The sequence below is a fragment of the Cucurbita maxima genome, unplaced genomic scaffold (assembly GCF_002738345.1).
Source record: "Cucurbita maxima cultivar Rimu unplaced genomic scaffold, Cmax_1.0 Cma_Scf00015, whole genome shotgun sequence".
In the NCBI taxonomy this organism is placed as follows: domain Eukaryota; kingdom Viridiplantae; phylum Streptophyta; class Magnoliopsida; order Cucurbitales; family Cucurbitaceae; genus Cucurbita; species Cucurbita maxima.
Window position 1 is genome coordinate 1 of NW_019272031.1, and position 24,287 is coordinate 24,287.

General features: G+C 37.9%; 23 non-coding genes across 23 annotated transcripts; all 23 read left to right on the top strand.

Annotated features, from left to right (window-relative positions):
* Nucleotides 1–807: 807 nt before the first annotated feature.
* TRNAD-GUC lies at nucleotides 808–879 on the top strand. The gene has a single exon. It is a non-coding gene; the product is annotated as a tRNA-Asp (tRNA).
* Nucleotides 880–1,653: 774 nt separating this feature from the next.
* On the top strand, nucleotides 1,654–1,725 carry TRNAD-GUC. Its single transcript has one exon. It is a non-coding gene; the product is annotated as a tRNA-Asp (tRNA).
* Nucleotides 1,726–2,499: 774 nt separating this feature from the next.
* On the top strand, nucleotides 2,500–2,571 carry TRNAD-GUC. The gene has a single exon. It is a non-coding gene; the product is annotated as a tRNA-Asp (tRNA).
* A 774-nt stretch (nucleotides 2,572–3,345) lies between these two features.
* Nucleotides 3,346–3,417, top strand: TRNAD-GUC. Its single transcript has one exon. It is a non-coding gene; the product is annotated as a tRNA-Asp (tRNA).
* Nucleotides 3,418–4,191: 774 nt separating this feature from the next.
* Nucleotides 4,192–4,263, top strand: TRNAD-GUC. The gene has a single exon. It is a non-coding gene; the product is annotated as a tRNA-Asp (tRNA).
* A 774-nt stretch (nucleotides 4,264–5,037) lies between these two features.
* Nucleotides 5,038–5,109, top strand: TRNAD-GUC. The gene has a single exon. It is a non-coding gene; the product is annotated as a tRNA-Asp (tRNA).
* Nucleotides 5,110–5,949: 840 nt separating this feature from the next.
* Nucleotides 5,950–6,021, top strand: TRNAD-GUC. Its single transcript has one exon. It is a non-coding gene; the product is annotated as a tRNA-Asp (tRNA).
* A 774-nt stretch (nucleotides 6,022–6,795) lies between these two features.
* TRNAD-GUC lies at nucleotides 6,796–6,867 on the top strand. The gene has a single exon. It is a non-coding gene; the product is annotated as a tRNA-Asp (tRNA).
* Nucleotides 6,868–7,641: 774 nt separating this feature from the next.
* TRNAD-GUC lies at nucleotides 7,642–7,713 on the top strand. Its single transcript has one exon. It is a non-coding gene; the product is annotated as a tRNA-Asp (tRNA).
* A 774-nt stretch (nucleotides 7,714–8,487) lies between these two features.
* TRNAD-GUC lies at nucleotides 8,488–8,559 on the top strand. Its single transcript has one exon. It is a non-coding gene; the product is annotated as a tRNA-Asp (tRNA).
* Nucleotides 8,560–9,333: 774 nt separating this feature from the next.
* TRNAD-GUC lies at nucleotides 9,334–9,405 on the top strand. The gene has a single exon. It is a non-coding gene; the product is annotated as a tRNA-Asp (tRNA).
* An 830-nt stretch (nucleotides 9,406–10,235) lies between these two features.
* Nucleotides 10,236–10,307, top strand: TRNAD-GUC. The gene has a single exon. It is a non-coding gene; the product is annotated as a tRNA-Asp (tRNA).
* A 774-nt stretch (nucleotides 10,308–11,081) lies between these two features.
* TRNAD-GUC lies at nucleotides 11,082–11,153 on the top strand. The gene has a single exon. It is a non-coding gene; the product is annotated as a tRNA-Asp (tRNA).
* Nucleotides 11,154–11,927: 774 nt separating this feature from the next.
* On the top strand, nucleotides 11,928–11,999 carry TRNAD-GUC. The gene has a single exon. It is a non-coding gene; the product is annotated as a tRNA-Asp (tRNA).
* Nucleotides 12,000–12,773: 774 nt separating this feature from the next.
* Nucleotides 12,774–12,845, top strand: TRNAD-GUC. Its single transcript has one exon. It is a non-coding gene; the product is annotated as a tRNA-Asp (tRNA).
* Nucleotides 12,846–13,619: 774 nt separating this feature from the next.
* TRNAD-GUC lies at nucleotides 13,620–13,691 on the top strand. Its single transcript has one exon. It is a non-coding gene; the product is annotated as a tRNA-Asp (tRNA).
* A 774-nt stretch (nucleotides 13,692–14,465) lies between these two features.
* On the top strand, nucleotides 14,466–14,537 carry TRNAD-GUC. The gene has a single exon. It is a non-coding gene; the product is annotated as a tRNA-Asp (tRNA).
* Nucleotides 14,538–15,311: 774 nt separating this feature from the next.
* On the top strand, nucleotides 15,312–15,383 carry TRNAD-GUC. Its single transcript has one exon. It is a non-coding gene; the product is annotated as a tRNA-Asp (tRNA).
* A 774-nt stretch (nucleotides 15,384–16,157) lies between these two features.
* On the top strand, nucleotides 16,158–16,229 carry TRNAD-GUC. The gene has a single exon. It is a non-coding gene; the product is annotated as a tRNA-Asp (tRNA).
* Nucleotides 16,230–17,003: 774 nt separating this feature from the next.
* TRNAD-GUC lies at nucleotides 17,004–17,075 on the top strand. The gene has a single exon. It is a non-coding gene; the product is annotated as a tRNA-Asp (tRNA).
* A 775-nt stretch (nucleotides 17,076–17,850) lies between these two features.
* Nucleotides 17,851–17,922, top strand: TRNAD-GUC. Its single transcript has one exon. It is a non-coding gene; the product is annotated as a tRNA-Asp (tRNA).
* A 774-nt stretch (nucleotides 17,923–18,696) lies between these two features.
* Nucleotides 18,697–18,768, top strand: TRNAD-GUC. Its single transcript has one exon. It is a non-coding gene; the product is annotated as a tRNA-Asp (tRNA).
* Nucleotides 18,769–22,720: 3,952 nt separating this feature from the next.
* TRNAD-GUC lies at nucleotides 22,721–22,792 on the top strand. The gene has a single exon. It is a non-coding gene; the product is annotated as a tRNA-Asp (tRNA).
* Nucleotides 22,793–24,287: the final 1,495 nt, after the last annotated feature.

Sequence of the window (24,287 nt, forward strand, 5' to 3'; positions counted from 1 at the left end):
CAGGTGACTCGGGTTCGATCCCCGACAACGGCGATTTAAGTTGTTTTCTTTCCGTAATTTTAACGGAACTCGAAATTGGACAGCGGTGAACCTGTCATGCCGGTAGTTTGGGTTCGATCCCCAACAATGGTAGTTTGAAAAGAAAGTCGGCTAAACAATTGTTTATGAAATCTTGTGAGTTAACATATAGTATGTTTTCAGAGGTCGTTGTAGTGGTACAGTGGTGAGTATTTCCGCTTGTCACTCGAGTTATTATGTTCCAAAGGTCGTTGTAATACAAGGGCGAGCATTCCTGTTTGCACTCGAGTGACATGAGTTTGATCCCGAACAACAACAACTTTAATCTTGTTTTGACAATTTTAGTCGCATTCAAAATTGGATTACTTTTTGTAACAGCGATTGATAAAATCAGATGTGTTAACGAATATTATATTGTTCAATGTCGTCGTTGTAGAGTGGTGGGTATTCCTGCGAGTTTGATCCGCCGCAGCAGACTGTTTTTAATTTTCTTTTGAATTTGAAATTCGGGATTGGATTCCTTTTTCTCCCGTATGTTTACAAATAATATATTTTTCAGAGGTCGATGTAATACAGTAGTGAGTATTCGCGCTTGTCACTCGATAGACATGAGTTTGAACCCCGACAATAATAAGTTTAATTTTCTTTTGACAATTTTCACCGGATTTGAAATTGGATTACTTGTTCCGAATCTTCGATTGATAAAATCTAGAGCGTTGACAATGGATCGCCTTTTCTAAAGACGATTGGTAAAATCTGGAGCGTAAAGAAATAATTTATTTTTTATGAGTCGTTGTAGTATAGTGGTGAGTATTCCTGCCTGTCACGCAGGTGACCCGGGTTCGATCCTCGGCAACGGCGATTTTAGTTGTTTTCTTTCCGTAATTTTAACGGAACTCGAAATTGGACAGCGGTGAACCTGTCATGCCGGTAGTTTGGGTTCGATCCCCAACAACGGTAGTTTGAAAAGAAAGTCGGCTAAACAATTGTTTATGAGATCTTGTGTGTTAACATATAATATGTTTTCAGAGGTCGTTGTAGTGGTACAGTGGTGAGTATTTCCGCTTGTCACTCGAGTTATTATGTTCCAAAGGTCGTTGTAATACAAGGGCGAGCATTCCTGTTTGCACTCGAGTGACATGAGTTTGATCCCGAACAACAACAAGTTTAATCTTGTTTTGACAATGTTAGTCGCATTCAAAATTGGATTACTTTTTGTAACGGCTATTGATAAAATCCGATGTGTTAACAAATATTATATTGTTCAAAGTCGTCGTTGTAGAGTGGTGAGTATTCCTGCGAGTTTGATCCGCCGCAGCAGACTGTTTTTAATTTTCTTTTGAATTTGAAATTCGGGATTGGATTCCTTTTTCTCCCGTATGTTTACAAATAATATATTTTTCAGAGGTCGATGTAATACAGTAGTGAGTATTCGCGCTTGTCACTCGATAGACATGAGTTTGAACCCCGACAATAATAAGATTAATTTTCTTTTGACAATTTTCACCGGATTTGAATTTGGATTACTTGTTCCGAATCTTCGATTGATAAAATCTAGAGCGTTGACAATGGATCGCCTTTTCTAAAGACGATTGGTAAAATCTGGAGCGTAAAGAAATAATTTATTTTTTATGAGTCGTTGTAGTATAGTGGTGAGTATTCCTGCCTGTCACGCAGGTGATCCGGGTTCGATCCCCGGCAACGGCGATTTTAGTTGTTTTCTTTCCGTAATTTTAACGGAACTCGAAATTGGACAGCGGTGAACCTGTCATGCCGGTAGTTTGGGTTCGATCCCCAACAACGGTAGTTTGAAAAGAAAGTCGGCTAAACAATTGTTTATGAAATCTTGTGAGTTAACATATAATATGTTTTCAGAGGTCGTTGTAGTGGTACAGTGGTGAGTATTTCCGCTTGTCACTCGAGTTATTATGTTCCAAAGGTCGTTGTAATACAAGGGCGAGCATTCCTGTTTGCACTCGAGTGACATGAGTTTGATCCCGAACAACAACAAGTTTAATCTTGTTTTGACAATGTTAGTCGCATTCAAAATTGGATTACTTTTTGTAACGGCTATTGATAAAATCCGATGTGTTAACAAATATTATATTGTTCAAAGTCGTCGTTGTAGAGTGGTGAGTATTCCTGCGAGTTTGATCCGCCGCAGCAGACTGTTTTTAATTTTCTTTTGAATTTGAAATTCGGGATTGGATTCCTTTTTCTCCCGTATGTTTACAAATAATATATTTTTCAGAGGTCGATGTAATACAGTAGTGAGTATTCGCGCTTGTCACTCGATAGACATGAGTTTGAACCCCGACAATAATAAGATTAATTTTCTTTTGACAATTTTCACCGGATTTGAATTTGGATTACTTGTTCCGAATCTTCGATTGATAAAATCTAGAGCGTTGACAATGGATCGCCTTTTCTAAAGACGATTGGTAAAATCTGGAGCGTAAAGAAATAATTTATTTTTTATGAGTCGTTGTAGTATAGTGGTGAGTATTCCTGCCTGTCACGCAGGTGATCCGGGTTCGATCCCCGGCAACGGCGATTTTAGTTGTTTTCTTTCCGTAATTTTAACGGAACTCGAAATTGGACAGCGGTGAACCTGTCATGCCGGTAGTTTGGGTTCGATCCCCAACAACGGTAGTTTGAAAAGAAAGTCGGCTAAACAATTGTTTATGAAATCTTGTGAGTTAACATATAATATGTTTTCAGAGGTCGTTGTAGTGGTACAGTGGTGAGTATTTCCGCTTGTCACTCGAGTTATTATGTTCCAAAGGTCGTTGTAATACAAGGGCGAGCATTCCTGTTTGCACTCGAGTGACATGAGTTTGATCCCGAACAACAACAAGTTTAATCTTGTTTTGACAATGTCAGTCGCATTCAAAATTGGATTACTTTTTGTAACGGCTATTGATAAAATCCGATGTGTTAACAAATATTATATTGTTCAAAGTCGTCGTTGTAGAGTGGTGAGTATTCCTGCGAGTTTGATCCGCCGCAGCAGACTGTTTTTAATTTTCTTTTGAATTTGAAATTCGGGATTGGATTCCTTTTTCTCCCGTATGTTTACAAATAATATATTTTTCAGAGGTCGATGTAATACAGTAGTGAGTATTCGCGCTTGTCACTCGATAGACATGAGTTTGAACCCCGACAATAATAAGATTAATTTTCTTTTGACAATTTTCACCGGATTTGAATTTGGATTACTTGTTCCGAATCTTCGATTGATAAAATCTAGAGCGTTGACAATGGATCGCCTTTTCTAAAGACGATTGGTAAAATCTGGAGCGTAAAGAAATAATTTATTTTTTATGAGTCGTTGTAGTATAGTGGTGAGTATTCCTGCCTGTCACGCAGGTGATCCGGGTTCGATCCCCGGCAACGGCGATTTTAGTTGTTTTCTTTCCGTAATTTTAACGGAACTCGAAATTGGACAGCGGTGAACCTGTCATGCCGGTAGTTTGGGTTCGATCCCCAACAACGGTAGTTTGAAAAGAAAGTCGGCTAAACAATTGTTTATGAAATCTTGTGAGTTAACATATAATATGTTTTCAGAGGTCGTTGTAGTGGTACAGTGGTGAGTATTTCCGCTTGTCACTCGAGTTATTATGTTCCAAAGGTCGTTGTAATACAAGGGCGAGCATTCCTGTTTGCACTCGAGTGACATGAGTTTGATCCCGAACAACAACAAGTTTAATCTTGTTTTGACAATGTTAGTCGCATTCAAAATTGGATTACTTTTTGTAACGGCTATTGATAAAATCCGATGTGTTAACAAATATTATATTGTTCAAAGTCGTCGTTGTAGAGTGGTGAGTATTCCTGCGAGTTTGATCTGCCGCAGCAGACTGTTTTTTATTTTCTTTTGAATTTGAAATTCGGGATTGGATTCCTTTTTCTCCCGTGTGTTTACAAATAACATATTTTTCAGAGGTCGATGTAATACAGTAGTGAGTATTCCCGCTTGTCACTCGATAGACATGAGTTTGAACCCCGACAATAATAAGTTTAATTTTCTTTTGACAATTTTCACCGGATTTGAAATTGGATTACTTGTTCCGAATCTTCGATTGATAAAATCTAGAGCGTTGACAATGGATCGCCTTTTCTAAAGACGATTGGTAAAATCTGGAGCGTAAAGAAATAATTTATTTTTTATGAGTCGTTGTAGTATAGTGGTGAGTATTCCTGCCTGTCACGCAGGTGACCCGGGTTCGATCCTCGGCAACGGCGATTTTAGTTGTTTTCTTTCCGTAATTTTAACGGAACTCGAAATTGGACAGCGGTGAACCTGTCATGCCGGTAGTTTGGGTTCGATCCCCAACAACGGTAGTTTGAAAAGAAAGTCGGCTAAACAATTGTTTATGAAATCTTGTGAGTTAACATATAATATGTTTTCAGAGGTCGTTGTAGTGGTACAGTGGTGAGTATTTCCGCTTGTCACTCGAGTTATTATGTTCCAAAGGTCGTTGTAATACAAGGGCGAGCATTCCTGCTTGCACTCGAGTGACATGAGTTTGATCCCGAACAACAACAAGTTTAATCTTGTTTTGACAATTTTAGTCGCATTCAAAATTGGATTACTTTTTGTAACGGCGATTGATAAAATCTGATGTGTTAACAAATATTATATTGTTCAAAGTCGTCGTTGTAGAGTGGTGAGTATTCCTGCGAGTTTGATCCGCCGCAGCAGACTGTTTTTAATTTTCTTTTGAATTTGAAATTCGGGATTGGATTCCTTTTTCTCCCGTGTGTTTACAAATAACATATTTTTCAGAGGTCGATGTAATACAGTAGTGAGTATTCCCGCTTGTCACTCGATAGACATGAGTTTGAACCCCGACAATAATAAGTTTAATTTTCTTTTGACAATTTTCACCGGATTTGAATTTGGATTACTTGTTCCGAATCTTCGATTGATAAAATCTAGAGCGTTGACAATGGATCGCTTTTTCTAAAGACGATTGGTAAAATCTGGAGCGTTAAGAAATAATTTATTTTTTATGAGTCGTTGTAGTATAGTGGTGAGTATTCCTGCCTGTCACGCAGGTGACCCGGGTTCGATCCTCGGCAACGGCGATTTTAGTTGTTTTCTTTCCGTAATTTTAACGGAACTCGAAATTGGACAGCGGTGAACCTGTCATGCCGGTAGTTTGGGTTCGATCCCCAACAACGGTAGTTTGAAAAGAAAGTCGGCTAAACATTTGTTTATGAGATCTTGTGTGTTAACATATAATATGTTTTCAGAGGTCGTTGTAGTGGTACAGTAGTGATTATTTCCGCTTGTCACTCGATTTATTATGTTCCAAAGGTAGTTGTAATACAAGGGCGAGCATTCCTACTTGCACTCGAGTGACATGAGTCTGATCCCGAACAACAACAAGTTTAATCTTGTTTTGACAATGTTAGTCGCATTCAAAATTGGATTACTTTTTGTAACGGCTATTGATAAAATCCGATGTGTTAACAAAAATTATATTGTTCAAAGTCGTCGTTGTAGAGTGGTGAGTATTCCTGCGAGTTTGATCCGCCGCCAAAAATTATATTGTTCAAAGTCGTCGTTGTAGAGTGGTGAGTATTCCTGCGAGTTTGATCCGCCGCAGCAGACTGTTTTTAATTTTCTTTTGAATTTGAAATTCGGTATTGGATTCCTTTTTCTCCCGTGTGTCTACAAATAATATATTTTTCAGAGGTCGATGTAATACAGTAGTGAGTATTCGCGCTTGTCACTCGATAGACATGAGTTTGAACCCCGGCAATAATAAGTTTAATTTTCTTTTGACAATTTTCATCGGATTTAAATTTGGATTACTTGTTCCGAATCTTCGATTGATAAAATCTAGAGCGTTGACAATGGGTCGCTTTTCTAAAGACGATTGGTAAAATCTGGAGCGTAAAGAAATAATTTATTTTTTATGAGTCGTTGTAGTATAGTGGTGAGTATTCCTGCCTGTCACGCAGGTGACCCGGGTTCGATCCCCGGCAACGGCGATTTTAGTTGTTTTCTTTCCGTAATTTTAACGGAACTCGAAATTGGACAGCGGTGAACATATCATGCCGGTAGTTTGGGTTCGATCCCCAACAACGGTAGTTTGAAAAGAAAGTCGGCTAAACAATTGTTTATGAAATCTTGTGAGTTAACATATAATATGTTTTCAGAGGTCGTTGTAGTGGTACAGTGGTGAGTATTTCCGCTTGTCACTCGAGTTATTATGTTCCAAAGGTCGTTGTAATACAAGGGCGAGCATTCCTGTTTGCACTCGAGTGACATGAGTTTGATCCCGAACAACAACAACTTTAATCTTGTTTTGACAATTTTAGTCGCATTCAAAATTGGATTACTTTTTGTAACAGCGATTGATAAAATCAGATGTGTTAACAAATATTATATTGTTCAAAGTCGTCGTTGTAGAGTGGTGGGTATTCCTGCGAGTTTGATCCGCCGCAGCAGACTGTTTTTAATTTTCTTTTGAATTTGAAATTCGGGATTGGATTCCTTTTTCTCCCGTGTGTTTACAAATAACATATTTTTCAGAGGTCGATGTAATACAGTAGTGAGTATTCCCGCTTGTCACTCGATAGACATGAGTTTGAACCCCGACAATAATAAGTTTAATTTTCTTTTGACAATTTTCACCGGATTTGAAATTGGATTACTTGTTCCGAATCTTCGATTGATAAAATCTAGAGCGTTGACAATGGATCGCCTTTTCTAAAGACGATTGGTAAAATCTGGAGCGTAAAGAAATAATTTATTTTTTATGAGTCGTTGTAGTATAGTGGTGAGTATTCCTGCCTGTCACGCAGGTGACCCGGGTTCGATCCCCGGCAACGGCGATTTTAGTTGTTTTCTTTCCGTAATTTTAACGGAACTCGAAATTGGACAGCGGTGAACCTGTCATGCCGGTAGTTTGGGATCGAACCCCAACAACGGTAGTTTGAAAAGAAAGTTGGCTAAACAATTGTTTATGAAATCTTGTGTGTTAACATATAATATGTTTTCAGAGGTCGTTGTAGTGGTACAGTGGTGAGTATTTCCGCTTGTCACTCGAGTTATTATGTTCCAAAGGTCGTTGTAATACAAGGGCGAGCATTCCTGCTTGCACTCGAGTGACATGAGTTTGATCCCGAACAACAACAAGTTTAATCTTGTTTTGACAATTTTAGTCGCATTCAAAATTGGATTACTTTTTGTAACGGCGATTGATAAAATCTGATGTGTTAACAAATATTATATTGTTCAAAGTCGTCGTTGTAGAGTGGTGAGTATTCCTGCGAGTTTGATCCGCCGCAGCAGACTGTTTTTAATTTTCTTTTGAATTTGAAATTCGGGATTGGATTCCTTTTTCTCCCGTGTGTTTACAAATAATATATTTTTCAGAGGTCGATGTAATACAGTAGTGAGTATTCCCGCTTGTCACTCGATAGACATGAGTTTGAACCCCGACAATAATAAGTTTAATTTTCTTTTGACAATTTTCACCGGATTTGAATTTGGATTACTTGTTCCGAATCTTCGATTGATAAAATCTAGAGCGTTGACAATGGGTCGCTTTTTCTAAAGACGATTGGTAAAATCTGGAGCGTTAAGAAATAATTTATTTTTTATGAGTCGTTGTAGTATAGTGGTGAGTATTCCTGCCTGTCACGCAGGTGACCCGGGTTCGATCCCCGGCAACGGCGATTTTAGTTGTTTTCTTTCCGTAATTTTAACGGAACTCGAAATTGGACAGCGGTGAACCTGTCATGCCGGTAGTTTGGGATCGAACCCCAACAACGGTAGTTTGAAAAGAAAGTTGGCTAAACAATTGTTTATGAAATCTTGTGTGTTAACATATAATATGTTTTCAGAGGTCGTTGTAGTGGTACAGTGGTGAGTATTTCCGCTTGTCACTCGAGTTATTATGTTCCAAAGGTCGTTGTAATACAAGGGCGAGCATTCCTGCTTGCACTCGAGTGACATGAGTTTGATCCCGAACAACAACAAGTTTAATCTTGTTTTGACAATTTTAGTCGCATTCAAAATTGGATTACTTTTTGTAACGGCGATTGATAAAATCTGATGTGTTAACAAATATTATATTGTTCAAAGTCGTCGTTGTAGAGTGGTGAGTATTCCTGCGAGTTTGATCCGCCGCAGCAGACTGTTTTTAATTTTCTTTTGAATTTGAAATTCGGGATTGGATTCCTTTTTCTCCCGTGTGTTTACAAATAATATATTTTTCAGAGGTCGATGTAATACAGTAGTGAGTATTCCCGCTTGTCACTCGATAGACATGAGTTTGAACCCCGACAATAATAAGTTTAATTTTCTTTTGACAATTTTCACCGGATTTGAATTTGGATTACTTGTTCCGAATCTTCGATTGATAAAATCTAGAGCGTTGACAATGGGTCGCTTTTTCTAAAGACGATTGGTAAAATCTGGAGCGTAAAGAAATAATTTATTTTTTATGAGTCGTTGTAGTATAGTGGTGAGTATTCCTGCCTGTCACGCAGGTGACCCGGGTTCGATCCCCGGCAACGGCGATTTTAGTTGTTTTCTTTCCGTAATTTTAACGGAACTCGAAATTGGACAGCGGTGAACCTGTCATGCCGGTAGTTTGGGTTCGATCCCCAACAACGGTAGTTTGAAAAGAAAGTCGGCTAAACAATTGTTTATGAAATCTTGTGAGTTAACATATAATATGTTTTCAGAGGTCGTTGTAGTGGTACAGTGGTGAGTATTTCCGCTTGTCACTCGAGTTATTATGTTCCAAAGGTCGTTGTAATACAAGGGCGAGCATTCCTGTTTGCACTCGAGTGACATGAGTTTGATCCCGAACAACAACAACTTTAATCTTGTTTTGACAATTTTAGTCGCATTCAAAATTGGATTACTTTTTGTAACAGCGATTGATAAAATCAGATGTGTTAACAAATATTATATTGTTCAAAGTCGTCGTTGTAGAGTGGTGGGTATTCCTGCGAGTTTGATCCGCCGCAGCAGACTGTTTTTAATTTTCTTTTGAATTTGAAATTCGGGATTGGATTCCTTTTTCTCCCGTGTGTTTACAAATAACATATTTTTCAGAGGTCGATGTAATACAGTAGTGAGTATTCCCGCTTGTCACTCGATAGACATGAGTTTGAACCCCGACAATAATAAGTTTAATTTTCTTTTGACAATTTTCACCGGATTTGAAATTGGATTACTTGTTCCGAATCTTCGATTGATAAAATCTAGAGAGTTGACAAAGGATCGCCTTTTCTAAAGACGATTGGTAAAATCTGGAGCGTAAAGAAATAATTTGTTTTTTATGAGTCGTTGTAGTATAGTGGTGAGTATTCCTGCCTGTCACGCAGGTGACCCGGGTTCGATCCCCGGCAACGGTGATTTTAGTTGTTTTCTTTCCGTAATTTTAACGGAACTCGAAATTGGACAGCGGTGAACCTGTCATGCCGGTAGTTTAGCGGTGAACCTGTCATGCCGGTAGTTTAGCGGTGAACCTGTCATGCCGGTAGTTTGGGTTCGATCCCCAACAACGGTAGTTTGAAAAGAAAGTCGGCTAAACATTTGTTTATGAGATCTTGTGTGTTAACATATAATATGTTTTCAGAGGTCGTTGTAGTGGTACAGTGGTGAGTATTTCCGCTTGTCACTCGATTTATTATGTTCCAAAGGTAGTTGTAATACAAGGGCGAGCATTCCTACTTGCACTCGAGTGACATGAGTTTGATCCCGAACAACAACAAGTTTAATCTTGTTTTGACAATGTTAGTCGCATTCAAAATTGGATTACTTTTTGTAACGGCTATTGATAAAATCCGATGTGTTAACAAATATTATATTGTTCAAAGTCGTCGTTGTAGAGTGGTGAGTATTCCGGCGAGTTTGATCCGCCGCAGCAGACTGTTTTTAATTTTCTTTTGAATTTGAAATTCGGGATTGGATTCCTTTTTCTCCCGTGTGTCTACAAATAATATATTTTTCAGAGGTCGATGTAATATAGTAGTGAGTATTCGCGCTTGTCACTCGATAGACATGAGTTTGAACCCCGGCAATAATAAGTTTAATTTTCTTTTGACAATTTTCATCGGATTTAAATTTGGATTACTTGTTCCGAATCTTCGATTGATAAAATCTAGAGCGTTGACAATGGGTCGCTTTTTCTAAAGACGATTGGTAAAATCTGGAGCGTAAAGAAATAATTTATTTTTTATGAGTCGTTGTAGTATAGTGGTGAGTATTCCTGCCTGTCACGCAGGTGACCCGGGTTCGATCCCCGGCAACGGCGATTTTAGTTGTTTTCTTTCCGTAATTTTAACGGAACTCGAAATTGGACAGCGGTGAACCTGTCATGCCGGTAGTTTGGGTTCGATCCCCAACAACGGTTGTTTGAAAAGAAAGTCGGCTAAACAACTGTTTATGAAATCTTGTGAGTTAACATATAATATGTTTTCAGAGGTCGTTGTAGTGGTACAGTGGTGAGTATTTCCGCTTGTCACTCGAGTTATTATGTTCCAAAGGTCGTTGTAATACAAGGGCGAGCATTCCTGTTTGCACTCGAGTGACATGAGTTTGATCCCGAACAACAACAACTTTAATCTTGTTTTGACAATTTTAGTCGCATTCAAAATTGGATTACTTTTTGTAACAGCGATTGATAAAATCAGATGTGTTAACAAATATTATATTGTTCAAAGTCGTCGTTGTAGAGTGGTGAGTATTCCTGCGAGTTTGATCCGCCGCAGCAGACTGTTTTTAATTTTCTTTTGAATTTGAAATTCGGGATTGGATTCCTTTTTCTCCCGTGTGTTTACAAATAATATATTTTTCAGAGGTCGATGTAATACAGTAGTGAGTATTCCCGCTTGTCACTCGATAGACATGAGTTTGAACCCCGACAATAATAAGTTTAATTTTCTTTTGACAATTTTCACCGGATTTGAAATTGGATTACTTGTTCCGAATCTTCGATTGATAAAATCTAGAGCGTTGACAATGGATCGCTTTTTCTAAAGACGATTGGTAAAATCTGGAGCGTAAAGAAATAATTTGTTTTTTATGAGTCGTTGTAGTATAGTGGTGAGTATTCCTGCCTGTCACGCAGGTGACCCGGGTTCGATCCCCGGCAACGGCGATTTTAGTTGTTTTCTTTCCGTAATTTTAACGGAACTCGAAATTGGACAGCGGTGAACCTGTCATGTCGGTAGTTTGGGATCGATCCCCAACAACGGTAGTTTGAAAAGAAAGTCGGCTAAACAATTGTTTATGAAATCTTGTGTGTTAACATATAATATGTTTTCAGAGGTCGTTGTAGTGGTACAGTGGTGAGTATTTCCGCTTGTCACTCGAGTTATTATGTTCCAAAGGTCGTTGTAATACAAGGGCGAGCATTCCCGCTTGCACTCGAGTGACATGAGTTTGATCCCGAACAACAACAAGTTTAATCTTGTTTTGACAATTTTAGTCGCATTCAAAATTGGATTACTTTTTGTAACGGCGATTGATAAAATCTGATGTGTTAACAAATATTATATTGTTCAAAGTCGTCGTTGTAGAGTGGTGAGTATTCCTGCGAGTTTGATCCGCCGCAGCAGACTGTTTTTAATTTTCTTTTGAATTTGAAATTCGGGATTGGATTCCTTTTTCTCCCGTGTGTTTACAAATAATATATTTTTCAGAGGTCGATGTAATACAGTAGTGAGTATTCCCGCTTGTCACTCGATAGACATGAGTTTGAACCCCGACAATAATAAGTTTAATTTTCTTTTGACAATTTTCACCGGATTTGAATTTGGATTACTTGTTCCGAATCTTCGATTGATAAAATCTAGAGCGTTGACAATGGGTCGCTTTTTCTAAAGACGATTGGTAAAATCTGGAGCGTTAAGAAATAATTTATTTTTTATGAGTCGTTGTAGTATAGTGGTGAGTATTCCTGCCTGTCACGCAGGTGACCCGGGTTCGATCCCCGGCAACGGCGATTTTAGTTGTTTTCTTTCCGTAATTTTAACGGAACTCGAAATTGGACAGCGGTGAACCTGTCATGTCGGTAGTTTGGGATCGATCCCCAACAACGGTAGTTTGAAAAGAAAGTTGGCTGAACAATTGTTTATGAAATCTTGTGTGTTAACATATAATATGTTTTCAGAGGTCGTTGTAGTGGTACAGTGGTGAGTATTTCCGCTTGTCACTCGAGTTATTATGTTCCAAAGGTCGTTGTAATACAAGGGCGAGCATTCCTGCTTGCACTCGAGTGACATGAGTTTGATCCCGAACAACAACAAGTTTAATCTTGTTTTGACAATTTTAGTCGCATTCAAAATTGGATTACTTTTTGTAACGGCGATTGATAAAATCTGATGTGTTAACAAATATTATATTGTTCAAAGTCGTCGTTGTAGAGTGGTGAGTATTCCTGCGAGTTTGATCCGCCGCAGCAGACTGTTTTTAATTTTCTTTTGAATTTGAAATTCGGGATTGGATTCCTTTTTCTCCCGTGTGTTTACAAATAATATATTTTTCAGAGGTCGATGTAATACAGTAGTGAGTATTCCCGCTTGTCACTCGATAGACATGAGTTTGAACCCCGACAATAATAAGTTTAATTTTCTTTTGACAATTTTCACCGGATTTGAATTTGGATTACTTGTTCCGAATCTTCGATTGATAAAATCTAGAGCGTTGACAATGGGTCGCTTTTTCTAAAGACGATTGGTAAAATCTGGAGCGTAAAGAAATAATTTATTTTTTATGAGTCGTTGTAGTATAGTGGTGAGTATTCCTGCCTGTCACGCAGGTGACCCGGGTTCGATCCCCGGCAACGGCGATTTTAGTTGTTTTCTTTCCGTAATTTTAACGGAACTCAAAATTGGACAGCGGTGAACCTATCATGTCGGTAGTTTGGGATCGAACCCCAACAACGGTAGTTTGAAAAGAATGTTGGCTGAACAATTGTTTATGAAATCTTGTGTGTTAACATATAATATGTTTTCAGAGGTCGTTGTAGTGGTACAGTGGTGAGTATTTCCGCTTGTCACTCGAGTTATTATGTTCCAAAGGTCCTTGTAATACAAGGGCGAGAATTCCTGCTTGCACTCGAGTGACATGAGTTTGATCCCGAACAACAACAAGTTTAATCTTGTTTTGACAATGTCAGTCGCATTCAAAATTGGATTACTTTTTGTAACGGCTATTGATAAAATCCGATGTGTTAACAAATATTATATTGTTCAAAGTCGTCGTTGTAGAGTGGTGAGAATTCCGGCGAGTTTGATCCGCCGCAGCAGACTGTTTTTAATTTTCTTTTGAATTTGAAATTCGGGATTGGATTCCTTTTTCTCCCGTGTGTCTACAAATAATATATTTTTCAGAGGTCGATGTAATACAGTAGTGAGTATTCCCGCTTGTCACTCGATAGACATGAGTTTGAACCCCGACAATAATAAGTTTAATTTTCTTTTGACAATTTTCACCGGATTTAAATTTGGATTACTTGTTCCGAATCTTCGATTGATAAAATCTAGAGCGTTGACAATGGGTCGCTTTTTCTAAAGACGATTGGTAAAATCTGGAGCGTAAAGAAATAATTTATTTTTTATGAGTCGTTGTAGTATAGTGGTGAGTATTCCTGCCTGTCACGCAGGTGACCCGGGTTCGATCCCCGGCAACGGCGATTTTAGTTGTTTTCTTTCCGTAATTTTAACGGAACTCAAAATTGGACAGCGGTGAACCTATCATGTCGGTAGTTTGGGATCGAACCCCAACAACGGTAGTTTGAAAAGAATGTTGGCTGAACAATTGTTTATGAAATCTTGTGTGTTAACATATAATATGTTTTCAGAGGTCGTTGTAGTGGTACAGTGGTGAGTATTTCCGCTTGTCACTCGAGTTATTATGTTCCAAAGGTCCTTGTAATACAAGGGCGAGAATTCCTGCTTGCACTCGAGTGACATGAGTTTGATCCCGAACAACAACAAGTTTAATCTTGTTTTGACAATGTTAGTCGCATTCAAAATTGGATTACTTTTTGTAACGGCTATTGATAAAATCCGATGTGTTAACAAATATTATATTGTTCAAAGTCGTCGTTGTAGAGTGGTGAGTATTCCGGCGAGTTTGATCCGCCGCAGCAGACTGTTTTTAATTTTCTTTTGAATTTGAAATTCGGGATTGGATTCCTTTTTCTCCCGTGTGTCTACAAATAATATATTTTTCAGAGATCGATGTAATACAGTAGTGAGTATTCGCGCTTGTCACTCGATAGACATGAGTTAGAACCCCGGCAATAATAAGTTTAATTTTCTTTTGACAATTTTCATCGGATTTAAATTTGGATTACTTGTTCCGAATCTTCGATTGATAAAATCTAGAGCGTTGACAATGGGTCGCTTTTTCTAAAGACGATTGGTAAAATCTGGAGCGTAAAGAAATAATTTATTTTTTATGAGTCGTTGTAGTATAGTGGTGAGTATTCCTGCCTGTCACGCAGGTGACTCGGGTTCGATCCCCGACAACGGCGATTTAAGTTGTTTTCTTTCCGTAATTTTAACGGAACTCGAAATTGGACAGCGGTGAACCTGTCATGCCGGTAGTTTGGGTTCGATCCCCAACAACGGTAGTTTGAAAAGAAAGTCGGCTAAACAATTGTTTATGAAATCTTGTGAGTTAACATATAATATGTTTTCAGAGATCGTTGTAGTGGTACAGTGGTGAGTATTTCCGCTTGTCACTCGAGTTATTATGTTCCAAAGGTCGTTGTAATACAAGGGCGAGCATTCCTGTTTGCACTCGAGTGACATGAGTTTGATCCCGAACAACAACAACTTTAATCTTGTTTTGACAATTTTAGTCGCATTCAAAATTGGATTACTTTTTGTAACAGCGATTGATAAAATCAGATGTGTTAACAAATATTATATTGTTCAAAGTCGTCGTTGTAGAGTGGTGGGTATTCCTGCGAGTTTGTTCCGCCGCAGCAGACTGTTTTTAATTTTCTTTTGAATTTGAAATTCGGGATTGGATTCCTTTTTCTCCCGTGTGTTTACAAATAACATATTTTTCAGAGGTCGATGTAATACAGTAGTGAGTATTCCCGCTTGTCACTCGATAGACATGAGTTTGAACCCCGACAATAATAAGTTTAATTTTCTTTTGACAATTTTCACCGGATTTGAAATTGGATTACTTGTTCCGAATCTTCGATTGATAAAATCTAGAGCGTTGACAATGGATCGCCTTTTCTAAAGACGATTGGTAAAATCTGGAGCGTAAAGAAATAATTTGTTTTTTATGAGTCGTTGTAGTATAGTGGTGAGTATTCCTGCCTGTCACGCAGGTGACCCGGGTTCGATCCCCGGCAACGGCGATTTTAGTTGTTTTCTTTCCGTAATTTTAACGGAACTCGAAATTGGACAGCGGTGAACCTGTCATGCCGGTAGTTTGGGTTCGATCCTCAACAACGGTAGTTTGAAAAGAAAGTCGGCTAAACATTTGTTTATGAGATCTTGTGTGTTAACATATAATATGTTTTCAGAGGTCGTTGTAGTGGTACAGTAGTGATTATTTCCGCTTGTCACTCGATTTATTATGTTCCAAAGGTAGTTGTAATACAAGGGCGAGCATTCCTACTTGCACTCGAGTGACATGAGTTTGATCCCGAACAACAACAAGTTTAATCTTGTTTTGACAATGTTAGTCGCATTCAAAATTGGATTACTTTTTGTAACGGCGATTGATAAAATCTGATGTGTTAACAAATATTATATTGTTCAAAGTCGTCGTTGTAGAGTGGTGAGTATTCCTGCGAGTTTGATCCGCCGCAGCAGACTGTTTTTAATTTTCTTTTGAATTTGAAATTCGGGATTGGATTCCTTTTTCTCCCGTGTGTTTACAAATAATATATTTTTCAGAGGTCGATGTAATACAGTAGTGAGTATTCCCGCTTGTCACTCGATAGACATGAGTTTGAACCCCGACAATAATAAGTTTAATTTTCTTTTGACAATTTTCACCGGATTTAAATTTGGATTACTTGTTCCGAATCTTCGATTGATAAAATCTAGAGCGTTGACAATGGGTCGCTTTTTCTAAAGACGATTGGTAAAATCTGGAGCGTAAAGAAATAATTTATTTTTTATGAGTCGTTGTAGTATAGTGGTGAGTATTCCTGCCTGTCACGCAGGTGACCCGGGTTCGATCCCCGGCAACGGCGATTTTAGTTGTTTTCTTTCCGTAATTTTAACGGAACTCGAAATTGGACAGCGGTGAACCTGTCATGCCGGTAGTTTGGGATCGAACCCCAACAACGGTAGTTTGAAAAGAAAGTTGGCTAAACAATTGTTTATGAAATCTTGTGTGTTAACATATAATATGTTTTCAGAGGTCGTTGTAGTGGTACAGTGGTGAGTATTTCCGCTTGTCACTCGAGTTATTATGTTCCAAAGGTCGTTGTAATACAAGGGCGAGCATTCCTGCTTGCACTCGAGTGACATGAGTTTGATCCCGAACAACAACAAGTTTAATCTTGTTTTGACAATGTTAGTCGCATTCAAAATTGGATTACTTTTTGTAACGGCTATTGATAAAATCCGATGTGTTAACAAATATTATATTGTTCAAAGTCGTCGTTGTAGAGTGGTGAGTATTCCTGCGAGTTTGATCCGCCGCAGCAGACTGTTTTTAATTTTCTTTTGAATTTGAAATTCGGGATTGGATTCCTTTTTCTCCCGTGTGTCTACAAATAATATATTTTTCAGAGGTCGATGTAATACAGTAGTGAGTATTCGCGCTTGTCACTCGATAGACATGAGTTTGAACCCCGGCAATAATAAGTTTAATTTTCTTTTGACAATTTTCATCGGATTTAAATTTGGATTACTTGTTCCGAATCTTCGATTGATAAAATCTAGAGCGTTGACAATGGGTCGCTTTTTCTAAAGACGATTGGTAAAATCTGGAGCGTAAAGAAATAATTTATTTTTTATGAGTCGTTGTAGTATAGTGGTGAGTATTCCTGCCTGTCACGCAGGTGACCCGGGTTCGATCCCCGGCAACGGCGATTTTAGTTGTTTTCTTTCCGTAATTTTAACGGAACTCGAAATTGGACAGCGGTGAACCTGTCATGCCGGTAGTTTGGGTTCGATCCCCAACAACGGTAGTTTGAAAAGAAAGTCGGCTAAACAATTGTTTATGAAATCTTGTGAGTTAACATATAATATGTTTTCAGAGGTCGTTGTAGTGGTACAGTGGTGAGTATTTCCGCTTGTCACTCGAGTTAATTATGTTCCAAAGGTCGTTGTAATACAAGGGCGAGCATTCCTGATTGCACTCGAGTGACATGAGTTTGATCCCGAACAACAACAACTTTAATCTTGTTTTGACAATTTTAGTCGCATTCAAAATTGGATTACTTTTTGTAACAGCGATTGATAAAATCAGATGTGTTAACAAATATTATATTGTTCAAAGTCGTCATTGTAGAGTGGTGGGTATTCCTGCGAGTTTGATCCGCCGCAGCAGACTGTTTTTAATTTTCTTTTGAATTTGAAATTCGGGATTGGATTCCTTTTTCTCCCGTGTGTTTACAAATAACATATTTTTCAGAGGTCGATGTAATACAGTAGTGAGTATTCCCGCTTGTCACTCGATAGACATGAGTTTGAACCCCGACAATAATAAGTTTAATTTTCTTTTGACAATTTTCACCGGATTTGAAATTGGATTACTTGTTCCGAATCTTCGATTGATAAAATCTAGAGCGTTGACAATGGATCGCCTTTTCTAAAGACGATTGGTAAAATCTGGAGCGTAAAGAAATAATTTGTTTTTTATGAGTCGTTGTAGTATAGTGGTGAGTATTCCTGCCTGTCATGCAGGTGACCCGGGTTCGATCCCCGGCAACGGCGATTTTAGTTGTTTTCTTTCCGTAATTTTAACGGAACTCGAAATTGGACAGCGGTGAACCTGTCATGCCGGTAGTTTGGGTTCGATCCCCAACAACGGTAGTTTGAAAAGAAAGTCGGCTAAACAATTGTTTATGAAATCTTGTGTGTTAACATATAATATGTTTTCAGAGGTCGTTGTAGTGGTACAGTGGTGAGTATTTCCGCTTGTCACTCGAGTTATTATGTTCCAAAGGTCGTTGTAATACAAGGGCGAGCATTCCCGCTTGCACTCGAGTGACATGAGTTTGATCCCGAACAACAACAAGTTTAATCTTGTTTTGACAATTTTAGTCGCATTCAAAATTGGATTACTTTTTGTAACGGCTATTGATAAAATCCGATGTGTTAACAAATATTATATTGTTCAAAGTCGTCGTTGTAGAGTGGTGAGTATTCCTGCGAGTTTGATCCGCCGCAGCAGACTGTTTTTAATTTTCTTTTGAATTTGAAATTCGGGATTGGATTCCTTTTTCTCCCGTGTGTTTACAAATAATATATTTTTCAGAGGTCGATGTAATACAGTAGTGAGTATTCCCGCTTGTCACTCGATAGACATGAGTTTGAACCCCGACAATAATAAGTTTAATTTTCTTTTGACAATTTTCACCGGATTTGAATTTGGATTACTTGTTCCGAATCTTCGATTGATAAAATCTAGAGCGTTGACAATGGGTCGCTTTTTCTAAAGACGATTGGTAAAATCTGGAGCGTTAAGAAATAATTTATTTTTTATGAGTCGTTGTAGTATAGTGGTGAGTATTCCTGCCTGTCACGCAGGTGACCCGGGTTCGATCCCCGGCAACGGCGATTTTAGTTGTTTTCTTTCCGTAATTTTAACGGAACTCGAAATTGGACAGCGGTGAACCTGTCATGCCGGTAGTTTGGGTTCGATCCCCAACAACGGTAGTTTGAAAAGAAAGTCAGCTAAACATTTGTTTATGAGATCTTGTGTGTTAACATATAATATGTTTTCAGAGGTCGTTGTAGTGGTACAGTAGTGATTATTTCCGCTTGTCACTCGATTTATTATGTTCCAAAGGTAGTTGTAATACAAGGGCGAGCATTCCTACTTGCACTCGAGTGACATGAGTTTGATCCCGAACAACAACAAGTTTAATCTTGTTTTGACAATGTTAGTCGCATTCAAAATTGGATTACTTTTTGTAACGGCTATTGATAAAATCCGATGTGTTAACAAATATTATATTGTTCAAAGTCGTCGTTGTAGAGTGGTGAGTATTCCTGCGAGTTTGATCCGCCGCAGCAGACTGTTTTTAATTTTCTTTTGAATTTGAAATTCGGGATTGGATTCCTTTTTCTCCCGTGTGTCTACAAATAATATATTTTTCAGAGGTCGATGTAATACAGTAGTGAGTATTCCCGCTTGTCACTCGATAGACATGAGTTTGAACCCCAACAATAATAAGTTTAATTTTCTTTTGACAATTTTCACCGGATTTGAATTTGGATTACTTGTTCCGAATCTTCGATTGATAAAATCTAGAGCGTTGACAATGGATCGCTTTTTCTAAAGACGATTGGTAAAATCTGGAGCGTTAAGAAATAATTTATTTTTTATGAGTCGTTGTAGTATATTGGTGAGTATTCCTGCCTGTCACGCAGGTGACTCGGGTTCGATCCTCGGCAACGACGATTGGACAGCGATGAACCTGTCATGCCGGTAGTTTGGGATCAATTTTTGGAAGAAAAAATTTCTTCTGAAGAATTCGCCATGATATAGCTGATCCATGCACAATATCACGAAAAATGGATACAAATTTTTGGCTGCTACTTATACTTAGTATCGGCAATAGGTCTGAAAAAGTATCTAAAAATGGAAAATTTACCCTGTCAAAGTAAAGAACCATGGCATATATGTTTGGAATAGATTCTATTTTGAGAGAGTTGAAGGCATATATGTTTGGAATAGATTCTATTTTGAGAGAGTTGAAAAAGCACTATCTCGTTGAAAGGTTCTATACATCTGCCCTTTCTCAAGGCATTTCTTTAGACAAAGACTCCGTTTTTTCCTCTTTTCGGATGGTAAATATTTCTCAGAACATGGAGTGTGAATCAAACCCATGTTTGAATTGAAATTGAGATACTGATGCAAGTTCTTCCCCTCTGAATCAGATAGATTCATATCTGAAAGAGGTTGACAATAAGTTCTTTCAAAAGTGACTATTTGTCCCTCTGTTAGAGGTGTTCCAGAAATGTTGCGATCGAGTAAATAGCTCGACGAACGAATGGATCGGATCGAATTGGAAAATGGAAAGATTTGTACAAGTTATACCTTTCGTCACCACTTTGTGCAAAATCGTTAGGTATGAATATGTCAGATACCTGTGGCTCGATTGGTGAAATAGTATCTCTCTCCAAAAAAGCATGTTTTTTTTTACAGCCGCACAAAGAAAATATTTTGTGGCGAATGAACAAGATATTGAGGAATTGTCCATACGTAAAATCATAATTATTGATACGGGCCTTTTCACATAATCCACATAAAAAGGGAATCTTTTGTTACAATAGAAGCAGAAGTGATGTGGATTATTCAAGAATCGAAGTCGAGTTGCTTTATAAAAAGAAGATATCAATGAACTTCTATGAAATGGTTTCACAGGATTTAGCCAATTGTCTTGATCGTGGGATATCATTGAGAAATAGGAATCCGTGTTATCAAAGGATTTCCTGCGATTATTTCTCGTATGGAATGAGTCAATCATCCACTTTGGTATCTTATTGAACAAAAATGGTGATATTGTTCCTCCATTGATCAAGAATTTCGATTTTTGGGAAGTATCATGATCATCCAATAAGAAGAGTTTCAATTTTTTCAAATGAACGATTTGAAGACCTATTGATTCTAACAACTGATTGCAGAGTTGATCATTCGGACCTTTCAATTCATAGATGTGGATCTCGGACCTATGAATGGGGATATTCCCGAAACTCACAAAGAAAAAAGGAAGTGAGTTAGACAAAAAGAGAAGAAACTTGGACAAAAAGAAACGAAGTGACTTAGACAAATCTTTTTTTATCGATAACCTCAGACCAATCAATCGAATATTGATTAATACATAATCGAGCGAACACTACTTGAAAATGAAAATGGCTCTTCTACTCAGAAATGAAATGTTCCTGGAAATTCTTGCTCCCATTGGACCATTTGTATCTATATGCATTAGGATCCCGATTCATGGATCTCTCGGTTCGAGAAATCAAAATAAGAGGATCGAACCATTTCTTCTGACCCTTTTTCAAATTTGATAAATGTTGGTTGATCGTATATTTCATTATAGTTCTATGATTCAGAGTATCATTTCCTATTTGATCCCTTTGAATTCCATATTCGAAGTTGCGATCGGATCTATTCATTAAAAAGAATCGATTCAATACATTTCTTATGTACCCATAGGTGTTATATTGGATTTGAATCAGATTTCGGATCAATCTATATTGATTGACTGCCTCCATTATGTTGTTGCTAGCAAATACCACTATTTTTTGTTTTGGATCTTCCAAATCATTCCCGGGGGAGGTCCGGACCCATTTTTTTCTGATCCTTCGATAAAAAGATTCATTCTCTTCATAAAAAATAGGAGGTAGAACCAATAAATATTTCTTTTTCGATTCATCCCTGGAGTTGAATACCTCATTCAAGAATTGTTTTTGATCCAATCCGTAGGAATCAATAGAAAAGGCAAATCCCTTATGATACACCAGATCCGGCTCGGTTATTGATAGAGTGAATAGATCTGCCATTTCTTGAAATCTCTCTTCTGATTCAAAATTGTGGTGTAACGTGTATCCCCTCCTGTTCCGGTCATGGAATAGATGAAATAAATAAATAAATGGATTTTTGTTCAAGAATGAAATCTTATTGGAACTGTCCATATCCAGTTCATCCTTCGGAACCATATCACATCTCGGATCTGATGAAATAGGATGAATTGAGACGGTATTTTGTAAATACGTAATTATCTTGAATATAGTTGTTTTCTTTCCGTAATTATAACGGAACTCGAAATTGGACAGCGGTGAACATGTCATGTCGGTAGTTTGGGATCGAACCCCAACAACGGTAGTTTGAAAAGAAAGTCGGCTAAAAAACAGTTTATGAAATCTTGTGTGTTAACATATAATATGTTTTCAAAGGTCGTTGTAGTGGTACAGTGGTGAGTATTTCCGCTTGTCACTTGAGTTATTATGTTCCAAAGGTCGTTGTAATACAAGGGCGAGCATTCCTGCTTGCACTCGAGTGACATGAGTTTGATCCCGAACAACAACAACTTTAATCTTGTTTTGACAATTTTAGTCGCATTCAAAATTGGATTACTTTTTGTAACGGCGATTCATAAAATCTGATGTGTTAACAAATATTATAATGTTCAACGTTGTCGTTGTAGAGTGGTGAGTATTCCTGCGAGTTTGATCCACTGCAGCAGACTGTTTTTAATTTTCTTTTGAATTTGAAATTCGGGATTGGATTCCTTTTTCTCCCGTGTGTTTACAAATAATATATTTTTCACAGGTCGATGTAATACAGTAGTGAGTATTCCCGCTTGTCACTCGATAGACATGAGTTTGAACCCCGACAATATTAAGTTTAATTTTCTTTTGACAATTTTCACCGGATTTGAATTTGGATTACTTGTTCCGAATCTTCGATTGATAAAATCTAGAGCGTTGACAATGGATCGCTTTTTCTAAAGACGATTGGTAAAATCTGTAGCGTAAAGAAATAATTTATTTTTTATGAGTCGTTGTAGTATAGTGGTGAGTATTCCTGCCTGTCACGCAGGTGACCCGGGTTCGATCCCCGGCAACGGCGATTTTAGTTGTTTTCTTTCCGTAATTTTAACGGAACTCGAAATTGGACAGCGGTGAACCTGTCATGCCGGTAGTTTGGGATCGATCCCCAACAACGGTAGTTTGAAAAGAAAGTTGGCTAAACAATTGTTTATGAAATCTTGTGTGTTAACATATAATATGTTTTCAGAGGTCGTTGTAGTGGTACAGTGGTGAGTATTTCCGCTTGTCACTCGAGTTATTATGTTCCAAAGGTCGTTGTAATACAAGGGCGAGCATTCCTGCTTGCACTCGAGTGACATGAGTTTGATCCCGAACAACAACAAGTTTAATCTTGTTTTGACAATTTTAGTCGCATTCAAAATTGGATTACTTTTTGTAACGGCGATTGATAAAATCTGATGTGTTAACAAATATTATATTGTTCAAAGTCGTCGTTGTAGAGTGGTGAGTATTCCTGCGAGTTTGATCCGCCGCAGCAGACTGTTTTTAATTTTCTTTTGAATTTGAAATTCGGGATTGGATTCCTTTTTCTCCCGTGTGTTTACAAATAATATATTTTTCAGAGGTCGATGTAATACAGTAGTGAGTATTCCCGCTTGTCACTCGATAGACATGAGTTTGAACCCCGACAATAATAAGTTTAATTTTCTTTTGACAATTTTCACCGGATTTGAATTTGGATTACTTGTTCCGAATCTTCGATTGATAAAATCTAGAGCGTTGACAATGGATCGCTTTTTCTAAAGACGATTGGTAAAATCTGTAGCGTAAAGAAATAATTTATTTTTTATAAGTCGTTGTAGTATAGTGGTGAGTATTCTTGCCTGTCACGTAGGTGACCCGGGTTCGATCCCTGGCAATGGCGATTTTAGTTGTTTTCTTTCCGTAATTTTAACGGAACTCGAAATTGGACAGCGGTGAACCTGTCATGCCGGTAGTTTGGGTTCGATCCCCAACAACGGTAGTTTCAAAAGAAAAAATAATTGTTTATGAAATCTTGTGTGTTAACATATAATATGTTTTCAGAGGTCGTTGTAGTGGTACAGTGGTGAGTATTTCCGCTTGTCAGTCGAGTTATTATGTTCCAAAGGTCGTTGTAATACAAGGGCGAGCATTCCTGCTTGCACTCGAGTGACATGAGTTTGATCCCGAACAAGAACGAGTTTAATCTTGTTTTGACAATTTTAGTCGCATTCAAAATTGGATTACTTTTTGTAACGGCGATTCATAAAATCTGATGTGTTAACAAATATTATATTGTTCAAAGTTGTCGTTGTAGAGTGGTGAGTATTCCTGCGAGTTTGATCCGCCGCAGCAGACTGTTTTTAATTTTCTTTTGAATTTGAAATTCGGGATTGGATTCCTTTTTCTCCCGTGTGTTTACAAATAATATATTTTTCAGAGGTCGATGTAATACAGTAGTGAGTATTCCCGCTTGTCACTCGATAGACATGAGTTTGAACCCCGACAATATTAAGTTTAATTTTCTTTTGACAATTTTCACCGGATTTGAA